The following is a 25965-nucleotide window of genomic DNA, read 5'->3' as shown; positions in this document are numbered from 1 at the left end:
AGGAGACGGGTTAAAGAAGGATTTTTAAGCCTTGAGACAAATGAGACACGGATGGTGTATGTGTGCCATTCAGAGGGTGAATGAGCAAGAAAAAAAAATATTTAATTGCCTTTGAACGGGGTACAGTAGTAGGTGCCAGGTGCACCGGTTTAAGTGTGTCAAGAACTGCAACGCTACTGTGTTTTTCATGCTCCACGGTTTTCTGTGTGTATCAAGAATTGTCCACCACCCAAAGAACATCCAGCCAACTTGACACATCTGTGGGAAGCATTTGAGTCAACATGGACCAGGGGGTGGCTCTCAAACACACAAAAAACTATTTAGCTGTAGCCTCATGCATTCGAATGGCTCTGCCTTGTTTAAAAAGGTCAGGTTGTAAGTCTGAACTCTGTGGTCATGTAGGGCCATTAATCCACAATGGGCCAGAAATGCCTGGAGCAGCTTGGGGAATGGACCACTGTTAATTAGATAATGACTTGACCCTTTGCCTGATGATGATAATGATGGACTATATATGTACATTGATGAAGATGATGAAGAATATGAGGACGAGCATGATGCTGATAGTTGATAGACCTATGAACAAACATGGGTCAGTACTTCAGTATTGTATAAGCTGTAACCAAGTTCAGCAGTTTTATGCTGGAAGTACAACTATAGAATCATTTCAAGTGAGTTAGCCCAGTCACTGGGCTATAGAGTCCACTGCTGTTTTAAAAGGTGCATCACTCCTAATTAACTAGTCCAACACTGGGCCTATACAGCCAGTTCAACAATGATTCCCTTTTGACATTCATATTGCGTCTCTGTATTCTGGTCAAAGTTGGACTGGGCACTGTCTAAAGTGAAGCAATAACAGGGTTAAGGAAGAAAGTGTGGGAAGTATGTGTGTACTATGTGTGTGCTTGCTTGCGTGCGTTCATGCACATGCATGTGTGTGTGTGTACAGTATGCATATACTGTATGTGTGTTTGGGTTTGCTTGGGCCCTTTCCAGCCAGTTTCCTCCAATGTAAAAAAAAAAAAATGTATTCCACTTTATTTAACCATGTAGGCCAGTTGAGAACAAGTTCTCATTTACAACTGCGACCTGGCCAAGATAAAGCAAAGCAGTGCGACACAAACAACAACACAGAGTTACACATGGAATAAACAAACGTAGAGTCAATAACACAATAGAAAAAAAGAAAGTCTATATACAGTGTGTACAAATGGGGTGAGGAGGTAAGGCAATAAATAGGACATAGTAGCGAAATAATTACAGTTTAGCAAATTATCTAGCGTGTCCTGCGTTGCATATAATCGATGCAGTACGCATTCGCGAAATAGGACTGCCGTTGCTCCAATGTGTACCTGACCATAAACACCAATGCCTTTCTTAAAATCAATACACAGAAGTATATATTTTAAACCTGCATATTTAGCTAAAAGAAATCCAGGTTAGCAGGCAATATTAACCAGGTGAAATTATGTCACTTCTCTTGCATTCATTGCACGCAGAGTCAGAGTATATGCAACAGTTTGGGCAGCCTGGCTCATTGCGAACTAATTTGACAGAATTTTACGTAGTTATGACATAATATTGAAGGTTGTACAATGTAACAGGAATATTTAGACTGATGGATGCCACCCGTTAGATAAAACACGGAACGGTTCCGTATTTCACTGAAAGAATTAAGGTCTTGTTTTCGAGATGATAGTTTCCGGATTCAACCATATTAATGACCTACGGCTCGCATTTCTGTGTGTTATTATGTTATAATTAAGGCTATGATTTGATGAAGCAGTCTGACTGAGCGATGGTAGGCACCAGCAGGCTCATAAGAATTCATTCAAACAGCACTTTTGTGCGTTTTGCCAGCAGCTCCGCTGTTTATGACTTCAAGCCTATCAACTCTCGAGATTTGGCTGGTGTACCGATGTGATGCATGGGTAACGCTGCTTCGAGGGTGGCTGTTGTCATTGTGTTCCTGGTTCGACCCTAGGTAGGGGCAAGGAGAAGGATGGAAGCCATATTGTTACACTGGCAATACTAAAGTGCCTATAAGAACATCCAATAGTCAAAGGTATATGAAATACAAATGGTATAGAGAGAAATAGTCCTATAATTCCTATAATAACTACAACCTAAAAACTTCTTACCTGGGAATATTGAAGACTCATGTTAAAAGGAACCACCAGCTTTCACATGTTCTCATGTTCTGAGCAAGGAACTGAAACGTTAGCTTTCTTACATGGCACATATTGCACTTTTACTTTCTTCTCCAACACTTTGTTTTTGCATTATTTAAACCAAATTGAACATGTTTCATTATTTATTTGAGGCTAAATTGATTTTATTGATGTATTATATTAAGTTAAAATAAGTGTTCATTCAGTATTGTTGTAATTGTCATTCTTACAAATACATTTGAAAAATCGTCCGATTAATCGATATTGGCTTTTTTTGTCTTCCAATAATCTGTATCGGCGTTGAAAAATCATAATCGGTCGACCTCTATTCAAAATGATAGATTACGCTAGGTGAGTTAAACAAGTACCCAGCCATTTTGACCTCGCTCGCTCACAAATTACCACTCGGTTCCCAAAACAACTCTGAGAAGACTAACGATTCCACACTCTTAAGAGGGAAAGAAAAACGCTTTAAGATAATACTCTGCGATAATAATGCTTTCAGGAAGACCCTCTCTTCTAGATGTACTGTCAGTCAGTTGAGTGTTATGTAATTTTCTTGGCTGATGATGGATGGAATGTATTTTTAAAATGTCACACACAACTTTCTTCTTTCATAAAGATTAGGGGGAGAGGAAGAGGCCCACAGCATTGAGTTTGGCTGTATCTAGCAGATGACTATTAGTACAGCTACTCTCTGCCCATTATCTGGTACAGTATGCCAGGAATTTGGGTTATTTATGAATGAGAGCAGGGCAGAGGAAGTGTGTGTGTGTGTGTGTGTGTGTGTGTGTGTGTGTGTGTGTGTGTGTGTGTGTGTGTGTGTGTGTGTGTGTGTGTGTGTGTGTGTGTGTGTGTGTGTGTGTGTGTGTGTGTGTGTGTGTGTGTGTGTGTGTGTGTGTGTGTGTGCGCATGCGTGCACAGGGGGAATATGTCTGGCGTGCTTCGTTCTGTCATAATGCAGGAAACAGTGGGGGACTGACTGCTCTCTGTTGGGATGGCTGGAGCTATCAGTCATTAATTCTGGTCATTTATGGAATTTTCCCCAAGGGATTATACAGATATGTTGTTCGATATCGGTTTCACAACGAGGTGTTATGTTATGAATATGGAGCATGGTGTTTGTTTGTGTGTGTGTGTGAATAAGAAAGAGAAAGGGGCAGTGTGTGTGTGTGTGTGTGTGTGTGTGTGTGTGTGTGTGTGTGTGTGTGTGTGTGTGTGTGTGTGTGTGTGTGTGTGTGTGTGTGTGTGTGTGTGTGTGTGTGTGTGTGTGTGTGTGTGTGTGTGTGTGTGTGTGTGTGTGTGTGTGTGTTTGAATAAGACAGAGACAGGGGCAGTGTATGTGTGTGTGTGAGAGAGAGAATAGAGAATAAGTACAAGAGGAGGTTAGGGATTTATTGATGATGTATTTGGATTACATTCTGTGTGAATGGGGTTTGTTTGTTCTCTTACCATATCCATGAGAGGTAGTGGAATAGGCCTGGAGTAAAAAGAAACTGTTGTGGAATGGCTTTTTATTGTGGCTCTATCCATTTCTCATTTTCAACTCTATTAACCCTTGATGTTTGAGTATGAGAGAGAAAGAAGGGAGAGAGAAAGTTTGAGAGGGATATATATATACCGTTGGTGTGAAAATTGCATATCAATCCCAGAACAACAGCAAAGGACCTTGTGAAGAAGCTGGAGGAAACAGGTACAAAAGTATCTATATCCACAGTAAAACAAGTCCTATATCGACATAACCTGAAAGGCCGCTCAGCAAGGAAGAAGCCACTGCTCCAAACCGCCATAAAAAAGCCAGACTATGGTTTGCAACTGCACATGGGAAAAAAGATTGTACTTTTTGGAGAAATGTCCTCTGATCTGATGAAATGTTATGTTATGTTTGGAGGAAAAAGGGGGAGGCTTGCAAGCTGAAGAACATCATCCCAACCGTGAAGCACGGAGGTGACAGCATCATGTTGTGGGGGTGATTTGCTGCAGGAGGGACTGGTGCACTTCATAAAATAGATGGCATTATGAGGAAAGAAAATTATGTAGATATATTGAAGCAACATCTCAAGACATCAGTCAGAAGTTAAAGCTTGGTTGCAAATGGGTCTTCCAAATGGACAATGACCCCAAGCTGTTTCCAGTTGTGGAAAAATGGCTAATGGACAACAAAGTCAAGGTATTGGAGTGGCCATCACAAAGCCCTGACCTCAACCCTATAGAAAATGTGTGGGCAGAACTGAAAAAGCGTGAGTGAGCGAGCGAGGAGGCCTACAAACCTGACTCAGTTACACCAGCTCTGTCAGGAGGACTGGGCCAAAATTCACCCAACTTATTGTGGGAAGCTTGTGGAAGGCTACCCGAAACGTTTGACCCAAGTTAAACAATTTAAAGGCAATGCTACCAAATAGTATTTGAGTGTATGTAAACTTCTGACCCACTGGGAATATGATGAAATAAATAAAAGTGAAAATAAATCATTCTCTCTACTATTATTCTGACATTTCCCATTCTTAAAATAAAGTGGTGGTCCTCACTGACCTAAGACAGGGGATTTATTCTAGGATTAAATATCAGGAATAGTGAAAAACTGAATTTAAATGTATTTGGCGTATGTAAACCTCCGACTTCAACTGTATAACACAGGAGGCTGCTGAACGGCTCATAATAAGTACCGGAACGGAGCAAATGGAATGGAAACCATGTGTTTAATGTATTTGATACTATTCCACTTATTCCGCTCCAGCCATTATCATGAGCCCGTCCTTCCCAATTAAGGCTCTACCAACCTTCTGTGATATAGAGAGAAGGAGAATGATAGAGACATAAGAGAGGGGAAGGAGAGAGAGTGAGAGAGGGAGAGAGAGAGAGAGAGATGGAGAGAGAGAGAGAGAGATGGAGACAGAGAGAGAGAGCAAGATATAACCCCATACGGTCTATTATCTGGCACTGGCACTGTCACTGTCACAGGGAAGCATCTGTCACCAAACACACGGCTGAAATACAGTTGATAAATCTCTTCCTGCCTTGTTCATCCCATTCCCACATTCCTAGTGGTCTTTCTAGTGGGGTCTGACTCATCGAACTCTGCCCTTCTGATTGCTGTCTCAATCTGATGGATTCTGAACTATCTGCTCTGACATTTAGTCAATAGCGGCACGGCATAGAAGAGGAATAATCACAATGGTTGTTGGTGCAGAGGTTGGAGACCTATCATGATACGTGGAAGGGATACTTCACGGTTCCTTTAGGAGAACATCCTTTAGATCCTAGGAGAAAATTCACATATTTTAGTATCATGCTGTAGTTACTGCCCAGTTTTTTTGTATGTAGGGTTGGATGAGTAGACCTACTGACTGTCAGTTTAGACTTCAGCACTGAAGCGCCATCCGATTACCTCGACCAACCCAGTATCACAGATTATTGAGAAATAAACACAAATTGCTTAATGGAAATGTGTGACAGACACACCAAAAAAGTAAAACAAATGTGTGTGCAGAACAGGATTTTGTATACAGTGAATTTCAATCACAGATAAAGACAGTAGGTTACTAAAGACAGAAACAACAGGAGGGAGGTTTATCAGGGAGCAAGCGTGGGCATATACCGCGAACGTCTAGCAACCCAAAGGTTGCGTGTTCGAATCTCATCACGGACAACTTTAGCATTTTAGGATGCCTGTCACGAATTTGGAACAAGTCATTTGTGTCTATTTCACAATGCGCATTGATAGTGTGTTGACCTGGACTGTGCACAAACTGCACTGCCACGAGGATTCTATTTCCATTATTTGACCTATTTGATTTTCATATACAGCATCCCGTGGCGTCAAGTGGGAAGTTTGTAGACATTGAAAAACATTGACTTGAAAGGTTCCAATGTTAACAAATGGCAGGATATGATGTCATCTATGTACAATGACTCAGAGGAAAATATACCCCTACAGCAAATGTCATTTTATGCTATTAGTCATATTATTATTTCCACCAGAGCCTCTGAAGCTAAATGAGTAATTACTATAGCACAGTGTTGTGTTAAATACCGTAAAATGGAAAGTGTGTTTGTCAACAGTTAATTTGTCCTCTCAAAGAAGTATGTTTTAGTCATCGGGACGGGGATTTTATATAACAATGCCCTCACCACACACACAGATGACACTGTTATGTACGCTATTTCCCCTACGGCTGACCAGGCTATGTTGGAGCTGTAATCTGGTTTTGTTGCCTTGCACAAAGTTCTGGTTGATTCAAAATTGGTACTTAATGTAGGAAAAACTAAATGTATGCTGTTAGTTAATTCTCGTAGAAATATTTCAGATGGCTTACACAATTATGCATTGCATGGTTCTTTCATCCAGCTGGTTCCTGCCTATAAATATCTGGGCTTTGGATTTATAATTATTTGACCATTGAAAAACATACGGATGAGCTAGTTAAGAAGCTGAGATTTAAAGTAGGCTTTTATAGAAATAGATCATTCTCTCCCTGAACAGCAGGAGGCAGATTGTACAGTTAACTTTTCTGCCAGTTCTTGACTACGGTGACACCATTTATCGGAATGCAGCAGCCACTACTCCTAAATTCGCATCACTGCATCCTGCATCAAAAGGTTGTCTGGTCCTCATTAAATTCCCATAGATCACTTCATTATTCCCTTTTTGTTTACAACTTCGTTGCCTAAGTGTAACAGGGTTGGTTACCTCTTGAGATTCCTCTGCTCTCCACCGAAGGTACATCCAGGTTTAACGCTCCACATTTTTGGAATCACTTACAAAATGCATTACATTTAGATTATCTGATTCCACTAAGGCAGTTTAAAACCCTGAGGTGTGCAATTGTTTTGACTGATTGAATTTAATAATTTGTCTGAAGCCTGTGATGTTTGTGATGTTCTAAGATACTTGTTATTGTATCTTGTTATTGTATCTTATAGTTTTAGCTTTTATTTGATGTTCTTAGGGCACCATTGAAAATGAGACCCTGGTCTTAATTGGGCTCCTCTGATTAAATACAAGTGATTAATTATAAGATACACACACCCCATCCCCTGGCCTCGGTCCACTCAGATAAAAACAGATGTGGTTGATGTCAAGTGAAAGAATAGGCAGGACATGACTAGCTGTATCTGCATGCTTTGGGGTAGATACAGTCACAGAGGAGTGAGCAGAGCACAGTGACTTCTCTCTCTGCTGCCTCTGATTGCTAGCATTGTCTGGAAAGCATCCTGCAGGGAGCATGCGACTCATGGATATTACACACAGTGTTATTAACCTTGACAGAAGAAATGACATGAAAAGAGGGTAATAACAGAGAGTGAGTAAGCTATTACCTCAGGATAAAAGAACATGGCTTACAGAAAATTGTTTTTCCTCAGATTGGAGGGAATTGTGTAATGCTGGTTGGGGTTGTTTTCCTGTGGTGTGTCAGTCAGACCTTGTCCTCATTTCCTCCTATGTGTGTGTGTGTGTTTGCATGTGTGTGTGCGTGATTGTGTGTGTGTCTGTATGTGGCAGTATATGAATGTATGTTAATGTACATGCCTGTGTGTGCGCATACACATTTATCCATGTGTGTATGACAGCAGAGCCGGCTCTAGCCTTTTGGGGGCCCTAATTGAGGTTTGGTCTGGGGTCCCCCACCTCGCGGCAAAACATTTTCGTGGCCCCCCTCTTGACAGTGGAGAGAAAAAAATTCAGTTTTCTGCAATTCTACATATTTTGCCATGGGGCCGATGAAAAAAAGTGCAATACTTGAACAAATTTCATGCAATACTACTCATTTTGCCATGGGGTGGAGAGACATTTTTGCAGTTTTAAGGTACATTTCCTACAATTCTACATATTATTTTAGCGGTTAGAGAGGTGAGCCAGCAGCCGGAGGGTTGCCAGTTCAAACCCCCGAGCTGACAAGGTACAAATCTGTCGTTCTGCCCCTGAACAGGCAGTTAACCCACTGTTCCTAGGCCGTCATTGAAAATAAGAATTTGTTCTTAACTGAAGAACTAACTAAAGGTAAAATAAAATAATGTCTAAGTGGAATTCAGTTTAAATAAAAAATGAAAAGCTGTAATGTCTTGAGTCAATAAGTATTCAACCCTAAATAAGCAAGCCTAAATAAGTTCAGGAGAAAAACATTTCCTAAACAAGTCACATAATAAGTTGCATGGACTCACTCTGTGTGCAATAATAGTGATTTGAATGACTACCTTATCTCTATATCCCACACATACAATTATCTGTAAGGTTCCTGAGTCGAGCTGTGAATTTCAAACACGGATTCAACCACAAAGACCAGGGAGGTTTTCCAATGTCTCGCAAAGAAGGGCACCTATTGGTAGATGGGTAAAAATGAAAAAATATCCCTTTGAGCATGGTGAAGTTATTAATTACACTTTGGATGGTGTATCAATACACCCAGTCACTACAAAGATACAGGCATACTTCCTAACTTAGTTGCTGAAGAGGAAGAAAACCGCTCCACAATATTAACCTAATCGACAGAGTGATAAGAATGAAGCCTGTACATAATAAAAATATTCCAGAACATGTTTGCAACACGACACTAAAATAATACTGAAAAAATGTGGCTAAGCAATTAGCTTTTTGTCCTGAATACAAAGTGTTATATTTGGGGCAAATCCAATACAACACATTACTGAGTACCACACATATTTTCAAGCATAGTGGTAGCTGCATCATGTTATAGGTTATCTTTTAATCGTTACAATTAAAGAGCTTAAAGAATTTTGAAAATGAGTTTTTCGGGATAAACATTATACAGAATGGAGCTAACAATGTTCACCTTTCAGCAGGACAATATCCTAAAACACAAGGCCAAATCTACACTGGAGTTGCTTACTAAGAAGACATTGAATGCTCCTGAGTGTCTGAGTTACAGTTTTTACTTAAATCTGCTTGAAAATCTATGGCAAGACTTGAAAATGGTTGTTTTGCAATGATCAGCAACCAATATGACAGAACTTGAAGAATTATGAAAATAATAATTGGCAAACGTCGCATAATCCAGGTGTGGAAAGCTCTCAGACCCAGAACGTCTCACAGCTGTAATCGCTGCCAAAGGGGATTCTAACACGTATTGACTGTCAGGGCCGTGATACTTATGTAAATTAGATATGTCATTATTTCATTTTCAATAAATTTGCCAACATTTCAACAACAACAACAAAAAAGTGTGTTGTGTGTAGATGGGTGACAAAGAATAAATATGTCATCAATTTTGAAATCAGGCTGTAATACAAAAAAATGTGGAATACGTCAATAGTTTCTGATGCTACTGTATGTGTATGTGTGTCTTTCGGCAAGGTTGAGTTAAAAGCGGAGGTCAAATTTCAGTTGGACCTTATGTGCAATTGACCAATAAAGGGATCTTAATCTTTTAATGATATATACCATGCTAATATGATATCTGAGTGAGAATGACTCTCTAAATCAATGTGGGCCCCCTGGACATGCCCTGCATGCTCGGTCGGTATTCAGATATCTGGCTAGACTAATTACTAATAAAAAATTGTTCAGCTGACATGGCTAATTGAGTGACTGCCAGGGGTCCCCTAGGGGCCAGAGGCCCTAAGCGACCGCTTATATCACTTATGCCCGGAACCGGCCCTGTATGATAGTATGTGTGGCTCAGTAACACACTCATGGTTTATCTCAGGCTGTCAGTCTCTGTGTGATGCCATCCACCCTGGGCTGTTGCCAAGCTGCTCTGGGACCAGGGATTTCTCTGTTTATGCTGATGCATCTGCCTTCAGTCTATCTCTCAGCCTCTCTCTCTCTACCTGAAGGTAATCCTTCAATCAGGCCCAGTCATTTAATACTCACGCGCGCAAGCATGCATGAACACGCACGCGCGCACACACACACACACACACACACAATGTAGATACAAGCTTGTTTGTTTTGTCATCTAATTTTGAAGATAAATAGCTAATTTCTGTAGTTGTAATGAGATATTGATTTCCCACATAAAAGTAAGCTGTGAGCTCCAGCTCTGAGGGTCGCGTGTCAATCCCAGTGCTAGACACTCATTTGTTATTATCACATATCCCAACCCTTAACTTAACCATTCGGAATGAATGCCGAAACTTAACCGTGGAGTTGTTTTTGTTTTGACCCTATTCCCAACCTTAACCCATAACCATTTGGAATTAATGCAGGAGGAGCTACATAAAGGAGGAGCTGCAGCAGGAGGAGCAACTCAGTGTCTAAAACACCTTGAAATGTGATGTTTAGAGCAACTTGAACGGGGTCGTTTGGAGAAACATAGATACATGTCAAATTTGTCAAACTGTGAGATCTTGTTGGTCAAGAGGTAGCCTGGTCCCAGATCTGTTTGTGACATTGTGCCAACTCCTAATGTCTTGTTTGGTAATGAGAGAAGATGAGAGAAGAGACTAGATGAACATATAAAAAAACAAATATATATATATAATAATAATTTAGCAGACACTCTTATCCAGAGTGATTTACAGGAGCAATTAGGGTTGAGTGTCTTGCTCAAGGGCACATCAACAGATTTTTACCTAGTCTCCTCGGGGATTCAAACCAGCGACCTTTCAATAACTGGCTCAACGCAATTAACCGCTAGGCTACCTGAACCACTAGGCTACCTGAACCACTAGGCTTTGGGTATATGATGTACAAGGATCAGACAGTATGGAAGTATAGAGAGGCTTTCAATCTAAGTCAACAACCATGAGGCCATACGATGATAATCAAATGGCTGGGGAAGTGTCAAATGACTCTATATTGGCGTCTGGAAATGGGTTGTTACCCACATATGCACCCCGATATCCTTTGCCATTAATGTCAGCACAAGGGCACATTAGAAGTTTCTTTTTTCCAAGCTACATAATGTCTTATTTTCTATTTCTTTCCTGGCCTTTTATACACCATAGCAGTAAGTGAGTTTTCCGACGTAATGGAAAATGTACTGTCAATGGTGGGTGTAGCTGGTGCATGGAAGTCAGGCGCAGGACAGCAGAGATGAATGGACAAAGCACTTTACTTAGGCAATCATAACTCAGAATGCAACCGCATCACAAAAACAAATTCACAAAGAACAGGTGAGGCAGCACAAAGTACAAAACCCAAGTACAAAGTACCGGCTGCCACAAAGCACGGGTATAAAACTAAACCTGGCACAAACCAGCCGGAAGCGTACCAACCTTGACAATAAACAATACCCCACACAGACATGGAGGGAAGAGAGGGCTAAATACACATGTTAATTAGTAGGAGATGTAAACCAGGTGTGCAGGAAGACAAGACAAAACAAATGGAAAATGTAAGGTGGATCGGCGATGGCTAGAAGAGCAGTGACGTCGACCGCCGAACGCCGCCCGAATAAGGAGAGGAACCGACTTCGGCGGAAGGCATGCCATGTACAGTAACTTCAGAAAGTAGTCACACCCCACATTTTGTTGCATTACAAAGTGGGATTAAAATGGATGTAATTTCATTTTTGGGGGGGACGGGAGGTCTACACAAAATACTCTGTAATGTCAAAGTGGAAGAAAAATGTGAACATTTGCAGAAAACGTATGCCATATAAAACACTAATATATCTTGATTACATAAGTATTCATAAGTAGTGCTTTCTTGCAAACAAGATGCATGTTTTGGAATATTTTATTCTGTACAGGCTTCCTTCTTTTCACTCTGTCAGTTAGGTTAGTATTGTGGAGTAACTACAATGTTGTCGATCCATCCTGTTTTCTCCTGTCACAGCCATTAAACTTGGCAACTGTTTTAAAGTCACTATTGGCCTCATGGTAAAACCCCTGAGTGGTTTCCTTCCACTCTGGCAACTGAGGAAGGACGCCTGTATCTTTGTAGTGACTGGCTGGGTGTATTGATACACAATTGAAAGTGTAATTAATAACTTTGGGGCAGCAGGGTAGCCTGGTGGTTAGAGCGTTGGACTAGTAACTGAAAGGTTGCAAGTTCAAATCCCTGAGCTGACAATGTACAAATCTGTCGTTCTGCCACTGAACAGGCAGTTAACCCACTGTTCCTAGGCCGTCATTGAAAATAAGACTTTTTTTCTTAACTGACTTGCCTAGTTAAATAAAGGTACAATTTAAAAAATAAAACTTCACCATGCTCAGAGACATTACCGATAATTGTTAATGTGGAATACAAAGATGAGGTAGTCATTCAAAAATCATGTTAAACACTATTATTGCATACAGAGTAAGTCCATGCAACTTATTATGTGACTTGTTAAGCACATGTTTTTACTCCTGAACTTATTTAGGCTTGCCATAACAAATGGATTGAATACTTATTGACTCAAGACATTTCAGCTTTTCATTTTGAATTAATTTGTAAACTTTTTGAAAAACATAATTCCACTTTGACATTATGGGACATACATTTTTTAAATATGTATTTTTTAAATTCAGGCTATAACACAACAATATGTGGAAAAAGTTGTGAGGTGTGAATACTTTCTCAAGGCACTATATGTCAATAACTGTTCTATGGATGTGTGTGCGCGTGCGTGTAGGTGTGTAGGTTGGTAGATACTGTATGTATGGGAGTGTTAGGGAAGTGTTAAGCAGGTGAATGAGGACCCAAAAGCGACTTAACAGAAACAGAGTTTATTCCAGTCTTAACAAAAAACGATAAATCCTGAATTCTTTCACTGGTAATGTCCAAACAGGAATAACTGAAATCCTCTAGTCAGTAGAGGGGAACAACAGGAGATGCGACCACAGACTGCAGGTCGCTTCGGGTTGGCGCAGGCCGTAGCTGATAGAGACACCTGCTCACACGCAGCATCTGAAGAAGGCAAAAACACGACAGGAGGAACAAGGACACAGTACAGCAAACAAGGATCCGACAAGGACAGAAGCGGAAACAGAGGGAGAAATAGGGACTCTAATCAGAGGGCAAAATAGGGGACAGGTGTGAAAGAGTAAACGAGGTAGTTAGGAGAATGAGGAACAGCTGGGAGCAGGAACGGAACGAGAGAGAGAGAGAGAGAGAGAGAGAGGGAAAGAACCTAATAAGACCAGCAGGGGGAAACGAATAGAAGAGAAAGCACAGAGACAAGACATGACAATCTATGACAAAACATGACAGGAAGAGTGAGGTATGGTGAATATGAATATGTGTAGTAGGGTGGGAGAGAATGGGTGTTTTTAGTGTTTTTTATTTCACCTTTATTTAACCAGGTAGGCCAGTTGAGAACAAGTTCTCATTTACAACGGTTGCAGGCAATGATCGGCAGTGATCGCTGAGATCCTGATTGAATACAGCAGAGGTATATTTGGAGGGCAAGTTGGTCAGGATAATATATATGAGGGTGCCCATGTTTACGGATTATGGGTTGTACCTGGTGGGTTTCTTGATAATTTGTTTGAGATTGAGTGCATCTATCTTAGATTGTAGGATGGCCGGGGTGTTAAGCATATCACGGTTTAGGTCACCTAGCAGGACGAACTCTGAAGATAGATGAGGTGCAATCAGTTCACATATGGTGTCCAGAGCACAGCTGTGAGCTGAGGGGGGTCTATAAGAGGCGGCAACAGTGAGAGATTCATTTTTTAAATTAGAAGCTCGAACTGTTTGGGCATGGACATGAAAAGTATGACAGAACTTTGCAGTCTATCACTGCAGTAGATTGCAACTCCTCCCCCTTTGGCAGTTCTATCTTGATGGAAAATGTTGTAGTTGGGGATGGAGGAGGAGTAGGATGAGCATACGTCTAAAGGCTACAAAACTGGATGTCTAGTGCATTGGGGACAGAGAATAAAAGGAGCAGATTTCTGGGCGTGGTAGAATAGATTCAGGGTATAATGTACAGACAGGGGTATGGTAGGGTGAGGGTACAGTGGAGGTAAACCTAGGCATTGAGTGATGATGAGAGAGGTTTTGTCTCTGGAGGCACTGGTTATGCTAGATGAGGTCAACACATGTGTGGGAGGTGGGACAAAATAGGTATCTGAGGCATGTTGAGTCGGGCTAGGGGCTCTGCAGTAAAATAAAACAATGATAACTATCCTAAACAACAGTATACAAGGCATATTGACATTAGAGAGAGACATAAAGCAATCACAGGTGTTGATTGGGAGAGCTGAGACAACAACGGGTAAGACAGCAACAGCTCATCAACTAAGACAACAACAACAGATAAAATGGCGATGAATGGGCAGAGAGGGTCAGTTAACTACACACAGGGTCTGAGTTTGAGACTGGTGCCGACAGATAAACTAAACGGAGTACCGTGATTAATGAACAGTCCAGCAGGCATCAGCTATGTAGCCAGGTGATCATAGGGTCCAGTGAACAGCAATAGATGAAACAGGGAAGCCGTTTGGTAGTCGTAACTACGCTAGCAAGCAGGAGACACAGCGTTCATAAAGTAAGCAGGCCAGGGATAGCAGAAGCATCTTCACCGATGTCCGGCAGCAGCCGGTTGAGGGCACAACGGACGGTTTAATATCTGCAGACCAGTCGTGATGGATCGGCGGGGATCCGTGTCGACAACGGGTTCAGACCAATTGGCAAAAGAGGTATTGTAGCTGGAGTCATTTTGTTTGCTAGCAGGGAGAAGCGCCTAGCTCAAGGCTAACTGGTGCTAGCTTCGGGACATGGGCGTTAGCCACTATTGCCGTTCGGTAGCAGCTAGCTAGCTGCGATCATCCGATGCAAAGGTCCAGAGCTTATGGCAGGAATCCGGTGATGTAGTGGCTTCTAGACAAGTTAGTGAAGAGTCCAGGAGGCATTAGCTGTGTAGCCGAGTGATCATAGGGTCCACTGAGCAGGCCGGGAGATGGACCTGGCTCACGGCTAGCTTCGGTGTCTGGGCCACTCGGTAGCAGCTACCTAGCTTCGATGATCTGGAGTAATGGTCCAGAGCTTACGACAGGAATCTGGTGATTTAATGGAGAAAAGCATAGTGTGGATGCATAGGGTATATGTTGGGTGAGAATGGATGAGTAAATCGATGTGTGTAAGGGTGTCTGAGAGTTAGGAAGAGTGAGAAAAGATGGGAGGTTGGGACAAGCTTTACTTGGGTGGGTAAGGTTGGGAAAGGATGGGAGGTAGGGACAAGCTTAGCCTGGGTGGGAAAGGATGGGCAAGGGTGGGTGGTAGGGACAAGCTTAGCCTGGGTGGGAAAGGATGGGCAAGGGTGGGTGGTAGGGACAAGCTTAGCCTGGGTGGGAAAGGATGGGCAAGGGTGGGTGGTAGGGACAAGCTTAGCTTGGGTGGGGTGAAGGGGGGAGAAAACAGGAAGGGAGAGGTAGGTGGTACAATATAGTACAATGTAGTTCTTAGTTCTGGACAGGTTAGGAGAAGATGGTTAGGAGAAGATGTCGAATCCTTATTATTCCTTTTTTGTCAGTATAGATAGCTAAGATATTATGGTGGTTATTGGTAAGAGGGGAGAGGGGCTCTATCTGAGGGACTGGGACGGGGAGACTGGGAGGGAATCATACACTTCTCCGAGATGTGTGTGGGGCCTCCACTCATTTCACATCAGTCTCTCGGTGGACCCACTTTCCCCAAGTAGACCCCACCAGCCACTATATTTTCTTTTAATTTACAAGGTAATACAAACTGCCCACAATACTTAAATGGCAGACTTTCTCCAATGCATGTGTAAAGACATAATCCACAGGCTTTTTGGTACCTCAGGAGAGGAGTTGGAGTTAAAAAGCCCTAAACGGCGTAGCGCCTAAAAGTACAAAACAGTTATTTGCTTTGTGACTTTTGTGTACTCTCTGTTAAATGTCTGCTCAGCCCACATGCTCACATACTCTATATGCACTATATATACAGAAGTATGTGGACACCCCTTCAATTAGTGGAATTTCAGCTACACCCGTTGCTGACAGGTGTATAAAATCAAGCACACAGACATGCACTTTCCATAGACAAACATTAGCAGTAGAATGGCCTTACTGAAGAGCTCAGTGACTTTCACCGTCATAGGAAGCAACGTCAGCACAAGAACTGTTCATCGGGAGATTCAAAGAAAAGGGTTAACATGGTCCGAACAGCCGCACACAAGCCTAAGAAAACCATGCACAATGCCAAGCGTTGGCTGGAGTGGTGTAAAGCTTGCCACGATTGGACTCTGGAGCAGTGGAAAAGCATTCTCTGGACGGATGAATCACGCTTCACAATCTGGCAGTCCGACGGACGAATCTGGATTTGGTGGATGCCAGGAGAACGCTACCTGCCCCAATGCATAGTGCCAACTGTGAAGTTTGGAAGAGGAGGAATAATGGTCTAGGGCTGCTTTTAATTCTAGACGATTCTGTGCTTCCAAATTTGTGGCAACAGTTTGGGGAAGGCCCTTTCCTGTTTCAGCATGACAATGCCCCTGTGCACAAAGCAAGGTCCATACATGTCTATTTTCAAAGGATGAAGCTAAGAACATTAAAAACGTCATAGTTAAGAACAGTACAGTATTGTGGAAGAAAATTAAACTTATTTTACAAGAACCAATACCACTCCATAAAACACACAACACTAAGGAACAATCCTAGATCCTAGATAGATAGATAGCTTTTCAGAATTCACAGATAAATTGGTTTACATGGCAAACTTAAGGCATAGAAACTGTAATTGACTTGGAAATCAATGTATTTCCACGACAGAATAAAAAGCCATTTTTGGACTGACCAATGTAGATATTGGCAAATACTTAAAAGTTTCATATCAAGAAATTACGAATTTGGGAATCATCTGTTTCCTTACACCAGGCATTCCACTGATTTCAAAACTCGGTCAACTTCTTGGTGGACAACAACACTATTGATCACCGTCTCTTCTGATGACAGTGATTTTCAGTCATGAATTTGTCTGATTAATTTTCAGAGTCAGAGAGAGTCAGCATGGCATGATCATCCTCCAGAAAGGAGTCCATCACAACTTTTCCCGCTGATCTTTGTTGATAACTTCAAGGCAGCAATTCAACACTTTTTCAGTTCTTCATGATATCTTTAAAAACAAGCCTCGGTAGAAAGGATTTTCCACGCATACTGAGCAGCTCATGTTATAGACGGAAGCATGCTACATGGGAGACCAATCTGATCTCGTCTCTCAGCCCGTCCTGCCCATACATTATCTCAGCCAATCATGGCTAGTGGGAAGGTTCCTCTATTTTTCTGTGGCTAAACTGACTAGGCTCTTAATTTAACAATTGAATTGGTATTTACAGATGGCATACACGTTTGTTATTGAGGCACAAGAAAGTTCACATGTTTCAGAAGCATTTCTGACAAAAAACACATTTTTATTCAAATGCCTCTCCTGTGAAGTAGTGATGTCCGACATACTCCTAGCTTCTTGAAATGGGTTGCAAATGCTTTACTGTCTATATGTTGAAAGTGTGTGGGGGACTCAGAGAAACAAAATGGTGCAGTTTGAGGCCATGTGGAGGAGAGTAATGCTGGCGGTGGAGATGGGGGTGTGAGCAGGTGGTTCTTGGCAGGGGTGATGTTGTGGATGTTTGTAAGCGTCTGTATGTTGTTGTTTGTATGTGTATGTTTTGTATTGTTAAAAAATATATAAAAAATCATAAAAAATGTAATTGCATCTGCTTGCAAACGTGTTCAAAGGATCCACATGGTTCTCTCCGAGAGGAAACCCACACCTCCACTGAAACAAGGTTCAAAGGATCCACATGGTTCTCTCTGAGAGGAAACCCACACCTCCACCTCCACTGAAACAAGGTTCAAAGGATCCACATGGTTCTCTCTGAGAGGAAACCCACACCTCCACCTCCACTGAAACAAGGTTCAAAGGATCCACATGGTTCTCTCCGAGAGGAAGCCCACACCACCACCTCCACTGAAACAAGGTTCAAAGGATCCACATGGTTCTCTCCGAGAGGAAACCCACACCTCCACCTCCACTGAAACAAGGTTCAAAGGATCCACATGGTTCTCTCCAAGAGGAAACCCACACCTCCACCTCCACTGAAACAAGGTTCAAAGGATCCACATGGTTCTCTCCGAGAGGAAACCCACACCACCACCTCCACTGAAACAAGGTTCAAAGGATCCACATGGTTCTCTCCGAGAGGAAACCCACACCCCCACCTCCACTGAAACAAGGTTCAAAGGATCCACATGGTTCTCTCCGAGAGGAAACCCACACCTCCACTGAAACAAGGTTCAAAGGATCCACATGGTTCTCTCCGAGAGGAAACCCACACCTCCACCTCCACTGAAACAAGGTTCAAAGGATCCACATGGTTCTCTCCGAGAGGAAACCCACACCTCCACCTCCACTGAAACAAGGTTCAAAGGATCCACATGGTTCTCTCCGAGAGGAAACCCACATCTCCACCTCCACTGAAACAAGGTTCAAAGGATCCACATGGTTCTCTCCGAGAGGAAACCCACACCTCCACCTCCACTGAAACAAGGTTCAAAGGATCCACATGGTTCTCTCCGAGAGGAAACCCACACCTCCACTGAAACAAGGTTCAAAGGATCCACATGGTTCTCTCTGAGAGGAAACCCACACCTCCACTGAAACAAGGTTCAAAGGATCCACATGGTTCTCTCTGAGAGGAAACCCACACCTCCACTGAAACAAGGTTCAAAGGATCCACATGGTTCTCTCCGAGAGGAAACCCACACCTCCACTGAAACAAGGTTCAAAGGATCCACATGGTTCTCTCTGAGAGGAAACCCACACCTCCACTGAAACAAGGTTCAAAGGATCCACATGGTTCTCTCCGAGAGGAAACCCACACCTCCACTGAAACAAGGTTCAAAGGATCCACATGGTTCTCTCTGAGAGGAAACCCACACCTCCACTGAAACAAGGTTCAAAGGATCCACATGGTTCTCTCTGAGAGGAAACCCACACCTCCACTGAAACAAGGTTCAAAGGATCCACATGGTTCTCTCTGAGAGGAAACCCACACCTCCACCTCCACTGAAACAAGGTTCAAAGGATCCACATGGTTCTCTCCGAGAGGAAACCCACACCTCCACTGAAACAAGGTTCAAAGGATCCACATGGTTCTCTCCGAGAGGAAACCCACACCTCCACCTCCACTGAAACAAGGTTCAAAGGATCCACATGGTTCTCTCTGAGAGGAAACCCACACCTCCACCTCCACTGAAACAAGGTTCAAAGAGGCAGAAAGCGTTGAATGCTTGACAGATGGAATTCATTAGGTTTTGTTGATGTGTGTTTGTGCGTGTGTAGATAATTGCCTTTGCATGTGTTTGTGTGAGATGTGTAAATGGAAGTTTATATCTGATATACGTGTTACTGTAAGAGAAAATTACAACATCTTCTCCTTGTACTGGGACGTATAGACTACAGCTATGCATCGTTTGCGGCATAATTATGTCTCTGTCGTATTGTATGTTTCTTTGGGTGTGTGCCTGCATGGATGCATGTGTTGTGCGCATTCATTTGTGTGTGCGTTCATGTGTGTGTTCTTGCATGTAAGTATGTGTGTGCTTGTGTATGTACTGTATGTGCGTGTTTACGATATGTGTGTGTCTGATAGCATGTTGACATGCTCTCTCCCCAGACCATGTTCTATATAAGCAATAAGGCCCGAGCTGTTGTGTTATTTGGCCAATATACCACGGTAAGGGCTGTTCTTACGCACAATGTGGAGTGCCTGGATACAGCCCTTAGCCGTGGTATATTGGCCATATACCACAAGGTGCCTTATTACTATTATAAACTGGTTACCAATATAATTAGAGCAGTAAAAATAAATGTGTTGTCATACCTGTTGTATACGGTCTGATATACCACAGCTTTTCGGACAATTCAGGGCCTGAACCATCCAGTTTATAATACTAATAGAAGCATAAATGAGAATGTGTAGGTATTTTCTCCCAGGGTCTGTGTGAACTCACTTTGTCAGAGTGGTTGTAGCCTCCAACTTCCAACACGTCCCTGTGGCTGCTATACAGTACTAACCCATTAAAGACTTGTGGTCGGTGGCCGTCTTAGACCGTACTGTGGTTGCTGGGTATCCCAGACCAAGCCCATAGTCAAGCACTTGTACAGTCATCCCAGGCATGTGTACTCCGCCTCTCATCTAACTCACATACAACTCTAGACATTTTACTCACAGTTGTATTTGTACCACTGAAAATTGGCCTACAAATGTCAATGCATACGAGGACATAAAGCTGTTATACAATGTACCGTGTGTTATATTCTCTCGTCTCTCTCTTACTTTCTGCATCACTGTTTCTCAGGCTAGCTCCATCATGTCTGATTCCTCTGTCTGTATACATATGGCCACCATCTGGTCTGGCACGGGGATGTCAGAGCTCAGAGTGAGCCAGCTCCAGCTCCCTCAAAAGACTATGTGCAGTATCAGGGTTAACCCCTTACAGGCACACCTGGTATAGTACATGGTGCAGTACACTCTGCAAAGAAAGAAAGGTACAATAGGAAAGACTCTCTCTCTCTTTTTCCTTATCTCTTTTCTCTATCTTTCTCTCTCCCTTATTCTTGTTTTTACATACAGACATTTCTTTCTCCTCTCTCTCTCTTCTTATGTGATACAAGTCACATGCCTCTGGTCTAAGTTGTATTATTCATGTCTAAATCCCCTAGAACAGCGAGTACAGTACACAGAGGACAGAGTGACTTAGCAGACAGACGGACTTCTCCATTTCAGTGTCGTCTCTGCTCTGTGAGAAACCCAACAAAGAACTAGTACCATGGAGCTGCAGAGTTTTCTGGGGAAGAACCAGGCTCTAGTGCGTCCCTCAAAAATAGATTTAAGTGCAGGGTAAAGCCACATCGAGGTCACAACTCCTACAGTCAAGCCTGGGGAAGTCAGAGAGGCAGGGCTGGTCCTGCATGCTAGGCATTCAGCCCTACAGACAGGGGGTGGCAGAGATAGACAGCCTATAGTAACCCTGCTTTGTTCCCTCTTTTCTCCCTACATAGCTCATTGGTTGTTGTTGTTTGTCCTCTAATAGGCCTATATAGTAGCTCAGATGGATTTATGTGCTCATGTGTCAACATTTAGAAGTAAAGCAGTTATTTGATAATCAATGTTTCAACAGCAAAGTAAACAGTAATTGTTTTTTAAAAACATTTAAAATAACTGTATCTACTATGTTCTCCCTGTGGCAGTAGAACGGAGTCAGTGTTCCAAACCATTGCTTTTAATGTCCCAGGTCTTTTCTTTGAGGCTGTATGACACTGTCCACTTTAGAACGACCCGATTGAGTACTAAGCATTCATTATAGAGAGAGATCTGAATGGGGGGCTCCTCCTGTATACAACCAATTATTCATCATTCAGTGATGAGTGGTTTGCCTGGAGGATCTCTCTCCCTCTCCCTCTCCCTCTCTCTCTCTCTCTCTCTCTCTCTCTCTCTCTCTCTCTCTCTCTCTCTCTCTCTCTCTCTCTCTCTCTCTCTCTCTCTCTCTCTCTCTCTCTCTCTCTCTCTCTCTCTCTCTCCCTCATACATTTAAACCTCATGACTGAATAGCACTAGCTGTCATTAGGCCCAGGTAGTTGAATATATTCAAAGTCTGAAATGTATTATTCAAAAGACACAATGGCTACTGGATCGCACCACTGCCACCATATGTCAGAGGGACCTCTGTCATTGCAAAAAACAGTTATTCTGTCACATGCATTTTTGATAACAACAACATCAGAAAATAATTTCATAATCTTAATTAATAATCTAATCTCTGGTGGCTGAATATTGCCAGGTTTGAACCACAGCACAGTGACAAGACATAATCAGGAGAGGAGTCCTGGCTTGCTTTTTTGTCAGACCCACTTAAATTTGCTTACCAGCCCAATAGATCAACAGACGATACAATCGCCATTGCGCTGCACACTGCCCTAACCCACCTGGACAAGAGGATACCTATGTAAGAATGCTGTTCATTGACTAGATCAGCCTTCAACACCATAGTACCCTTCAAGCTCATCATCAAGCTCGGGGCCCTGGGTCTGAACCCCGCCCTGTGCAACTGGATCCTGGACTTCCTGACGGGTCGCCGCCAGGTGGTGAAGGTGGGAAACAACACCTCCACTTCACTGATCCTCAACACTGGGGCCCCACAAGGGTGTGTACTTAGCCCCCTCCTGTACTCCCTGTTCACCCATGACTGCGTGACCACGCACACCTCCAATTCAATCATCAAGTTTGCAGACGACACAAACATAGCAGGCCTGATTACCAACAATGACGAGACAGCCTACAGGGTGGAGGTGAGGGCCGTGGCGGAGTGGTGCCAGGAAAATAACCTCTCCCTCAATGTCAACTAAATGTGTCCTCCAGGACACCTACAGTACCTGATATAACAGGAAGGCCAAAAAGATCAAGGACAACAACCACCTGAGCCACAGCCTGTTCACCCCGCTACCATCCAGTGGGTGAGGTCAGTATAGGTGCATCAAAGCTGGGACCGAGAGACTGAAAAACAGCTTCTATCTCAAGGCCTTCAGACTGTTAAATAGCCATCACTAGCTGGCTACCACCTGGTTACTCAACCCTGCCCCTTAGAGGCTGCTATCCTATATATATAGAGATGGAATCACTGGTCACTTTAATAATGGAACACTAGTCACTTTATTAATGTTTACATACTGCTTCACTCATTTCATATTATATACTGTATTCTATTCTACTGTATTTTAGTCAATGCCACTCCGACATTGCTCATCCTAATATTTATATATTTCTTTATACCATTATTTTACTTTTAGATGTGTGTATTGTTGTGAATTGTTAGATACTACTGCACTGAGCTAGGAACACAAGCATTTCACTACACCCGAAATAACATCTGCTAAATATGTGTATGTGACCAATAAAATGTGATTTGATTTGAACTCAAGCAGTTCTTCCCTGAGGGCATTGGCTTCACTGGCTTGCATTAGAACACAGTGAGTCACCTTGCCCCAGCCAAGCCTGTGAGCATCCTGCACTTCACTGTCAGCTGGTCTTGCACCATCACTGCATGATTCTGCACTCTGCGTCACAGTAAGGTCAAGGACTGGGAAAGTTAAAGCCAAAAGCTAAAGTGCAAACTTGCAAGGTGTTTTTCAAGCACATACTCTCATTCATAAATCAATTAATACATTTTGAGGACATTACAGGCAAAATTACAGGCTCAAAAACTGTGAGTGAACCCAATTTTTTCTTCAGGGTCTTGATACGGGTCTTTACTTTGGCCAAGTTTGATAGTAAACAACTCTCTGGCACCCCTTGGAAATCCTGACTTTTCAGTGATCTTCCGCGTAAAGCCTGTCCAGCTCCAACAGAACTGTGTTGGTCTGACTGAAGGATGGCCAAGGGATGGAGAGATGACCGGGGGAGCCAAGAGAGAACAGGAAGGAGTCTTACCTTGCCCCTCAGTATGAGCCTCTTCTCTCCATCCTCCTCTTTTTCCCTCCTGTCTCAGGTCGCACACAGGACTGGCACCCATGGACTAAGTGGATGTTCAGGTCATGGCCTGCATGTTGAGGGCCTCTGTGGCAACTGGCACGAGGGTGCCTCTGCTGCCAGCCAGCCCAGCCTAGCTTATGGGAAATCAAGGTGACACTTCAGTGTTTTTGTAACTCATAGCATCCCCCTCATAGAGTCCTGATGTCGCCTTTTCTAGCTTTGACTATGGTATGATGCTCGAAATTTACCTCCAGAAAAATGTGGCTGTTATTACGTTCTCTACAAAAATGATGGGTGTTTTGCTAAATCACTGCACATCAAAGGTTGAGGAACACATTTAGCAAGCTGTATAATGGTGTGAAAGTGGTGGCAGGGGAGGGGAGAGATGCCAGCACAGCTCCCCGCTGCTTTAAGTGCTGGATTAAAGCTGGATTTCCTGTAGCGTTGCTCTGTGAGCTGGCAAGATAATAAAGAAGGTGTTTCAGAGAAATCCATATTGTGCCTATGTGCTTTCTGAATATGTGTATGTGACCAAGAAAATGTCATTTGATTTGATTAAGGTAGCCTGGTCTGTGGTCCCGTATCTGCTGCCTTGCCAACACCTACAGTCATTGTCATGTATTGCACAAACAGATCTGGGACTAGGCTACCTACCTGTTAAAGTCTTCCACCAAGGCATTGGTTGATACTGTCAGTTAGGTTTGGATGGTGCTGTATCAGACATCTGACCCTATCCTACTGAAGCAGATGGTTGGGTCTCATGTCCTTTGTTAGAGGGACATGTGTTTGTATGTGGTCCCCCGTAGTGTACCTAGCTGAGGTGTATAATGGGAGGGGTCATGAACACCGAGCAGTGCGCTGTGGCTCTACACCACATAACACCTGTTATCCCTGCGTCACGGCAACCAGTCACCCCCCACTGGCTCTCCGTCTCCATGGTGACTGACTTTCATTACTGTCAATATTCTGACCATCGTCACCCTGGAGGAGAAAAACATAGGAAAAAAATTTTGGAATCAGAAATTATCTGAGGTCTCTATTCTATGTGTAACAAATTAGTCTAGTCATGTGTAATGGGTCAGAGGAGGATTACTAAATTCCCTTCTAGCCACTTTTTTCCTTAGAGACTGATGATTAGTGTAAACTGCAAGGCCAGGCAGCAAGTCAATTAAATTAGCTGCATATTGAGGAGGAAGTGTTCAAACCAAAGCTACTTTCCCTTTTCCCTAGGGAGTAGAGGGCCATTGGTTATAGCCATTTTGTAATTTGACACACCGCAGACGTGAGTCGTGGGAAGCGGTAGCAGCACTGCGCTGCTGTGGAAGAATAGGAAATGGGAAGGAAAGCAATCTGCCTCGTCATCCCCTGAGCAGGAGAGAATGACTAATGTAATTTGTGGCTGCAGCTATGATGAAACTGCCTCCATGATATTAGCTCAGGTAGAACACTCCATCTGAGCCAAACTGAAGAGGGATAGGTACAGCATTCAAATATGAGCACATACCCTCATTTCTGCAGAGCTAAATAGCCATATTTGAAATGAGGAACTAGAATTGAACATGGCCACCTGATGGTTTAAATCTGAATAAAATAACACAATAAGTAGGTGTGGAATCATGTGATACAGTAAGGTGTCTCACTGCCATGGGAGATGACAGTCATATTGAATATACATAATGGATCCACAAAAACAAGAAAGGCTCGATTATTCAACTGTGGACTACAGCTATTTACTTCACACCAAGCATCTCGTATTGAAACGTGAGGACGGAGACAGGCAGGTAACTAACAGCAGCAGTCTAACCCCTACCTAAAACAGACTGGCATAAATACCAGTTGGTAACACTGCTACCTGGCTTGGGTCATACACAACTCACTTGTATTACGAGTTGTATTTACTTGTATTTATCTCTAAAATACATCAAAGTAGCATGGCATTCATAAATTCATCAGCATTTAACCATAGAATTCATTAACTAAAAATAATACAGAGCTCTTACATGTATATAATAGCAGATGTTTGGGCATACATTCAGCAACAGGTAGAGTCTATCAATGTCAGGAAAACACTGCAAAGGTGGCATTAAGCTGCATCATCACAAATCATATATATATATTCATTTTTTTCTATAAGCAATAATAATCTATGAAACACAGGCAGTCATTGTGGACATTTCTGAAATTGAGGGGATGAAGTATCCTCTCCCTGTTCCAATGCCTCATCTTGTAAACAGCAAACGATTACACCCTAGCTCAGCGACAAAGACTGCCAGGCGTTGTTCCTCACACACAGTGATTGCTTGTGTAGACAGAAACACAATACAGTATACTCCTCAATGTCCCCTCTACGAAGATGGCTGACAATGAGCTTTAGGGACAAACCATTCCCCTGTTGCAGTGCAATACAAACC

At 42.8% G+C, this 25965-nt stretch overlaps 1 protein-coding gene across 2 annotated transcripts in view; it reads left to right on the top strand.

The window, feature by feature from the left end:
* LOC124034955 (ankyrin repeat and BTB/POZ domain-containing protein BTBD11-B-like) overlaps window positions 1–25965 on the top strand; it is a 103772-nt gene that overhangs the window by 41910 nt on the left and 35897 nt on the right. The window lies entirely within an intron of this gene.

This window comes from Oncorhynchus gorbuscha, linkage group LG01, assembly GCF_021184085.1.
Source record: "Oncorhynchus gorbuscha isolate QuinsamMale2020 ecotype Even-year linkage group LG01, OgorEven_v1.0, whole genome shotgun sequence".
Lineage (NCBI taxonomy): Eukaryota > Metazoa > Chordata > Actinopteri > Salmoniformes > Salmonidae > Oncorhynchus > Oncorhynchus gorbuscha.
This window is presented reverse-complemented; position numbering and strand designations above follow the sequence as displayed.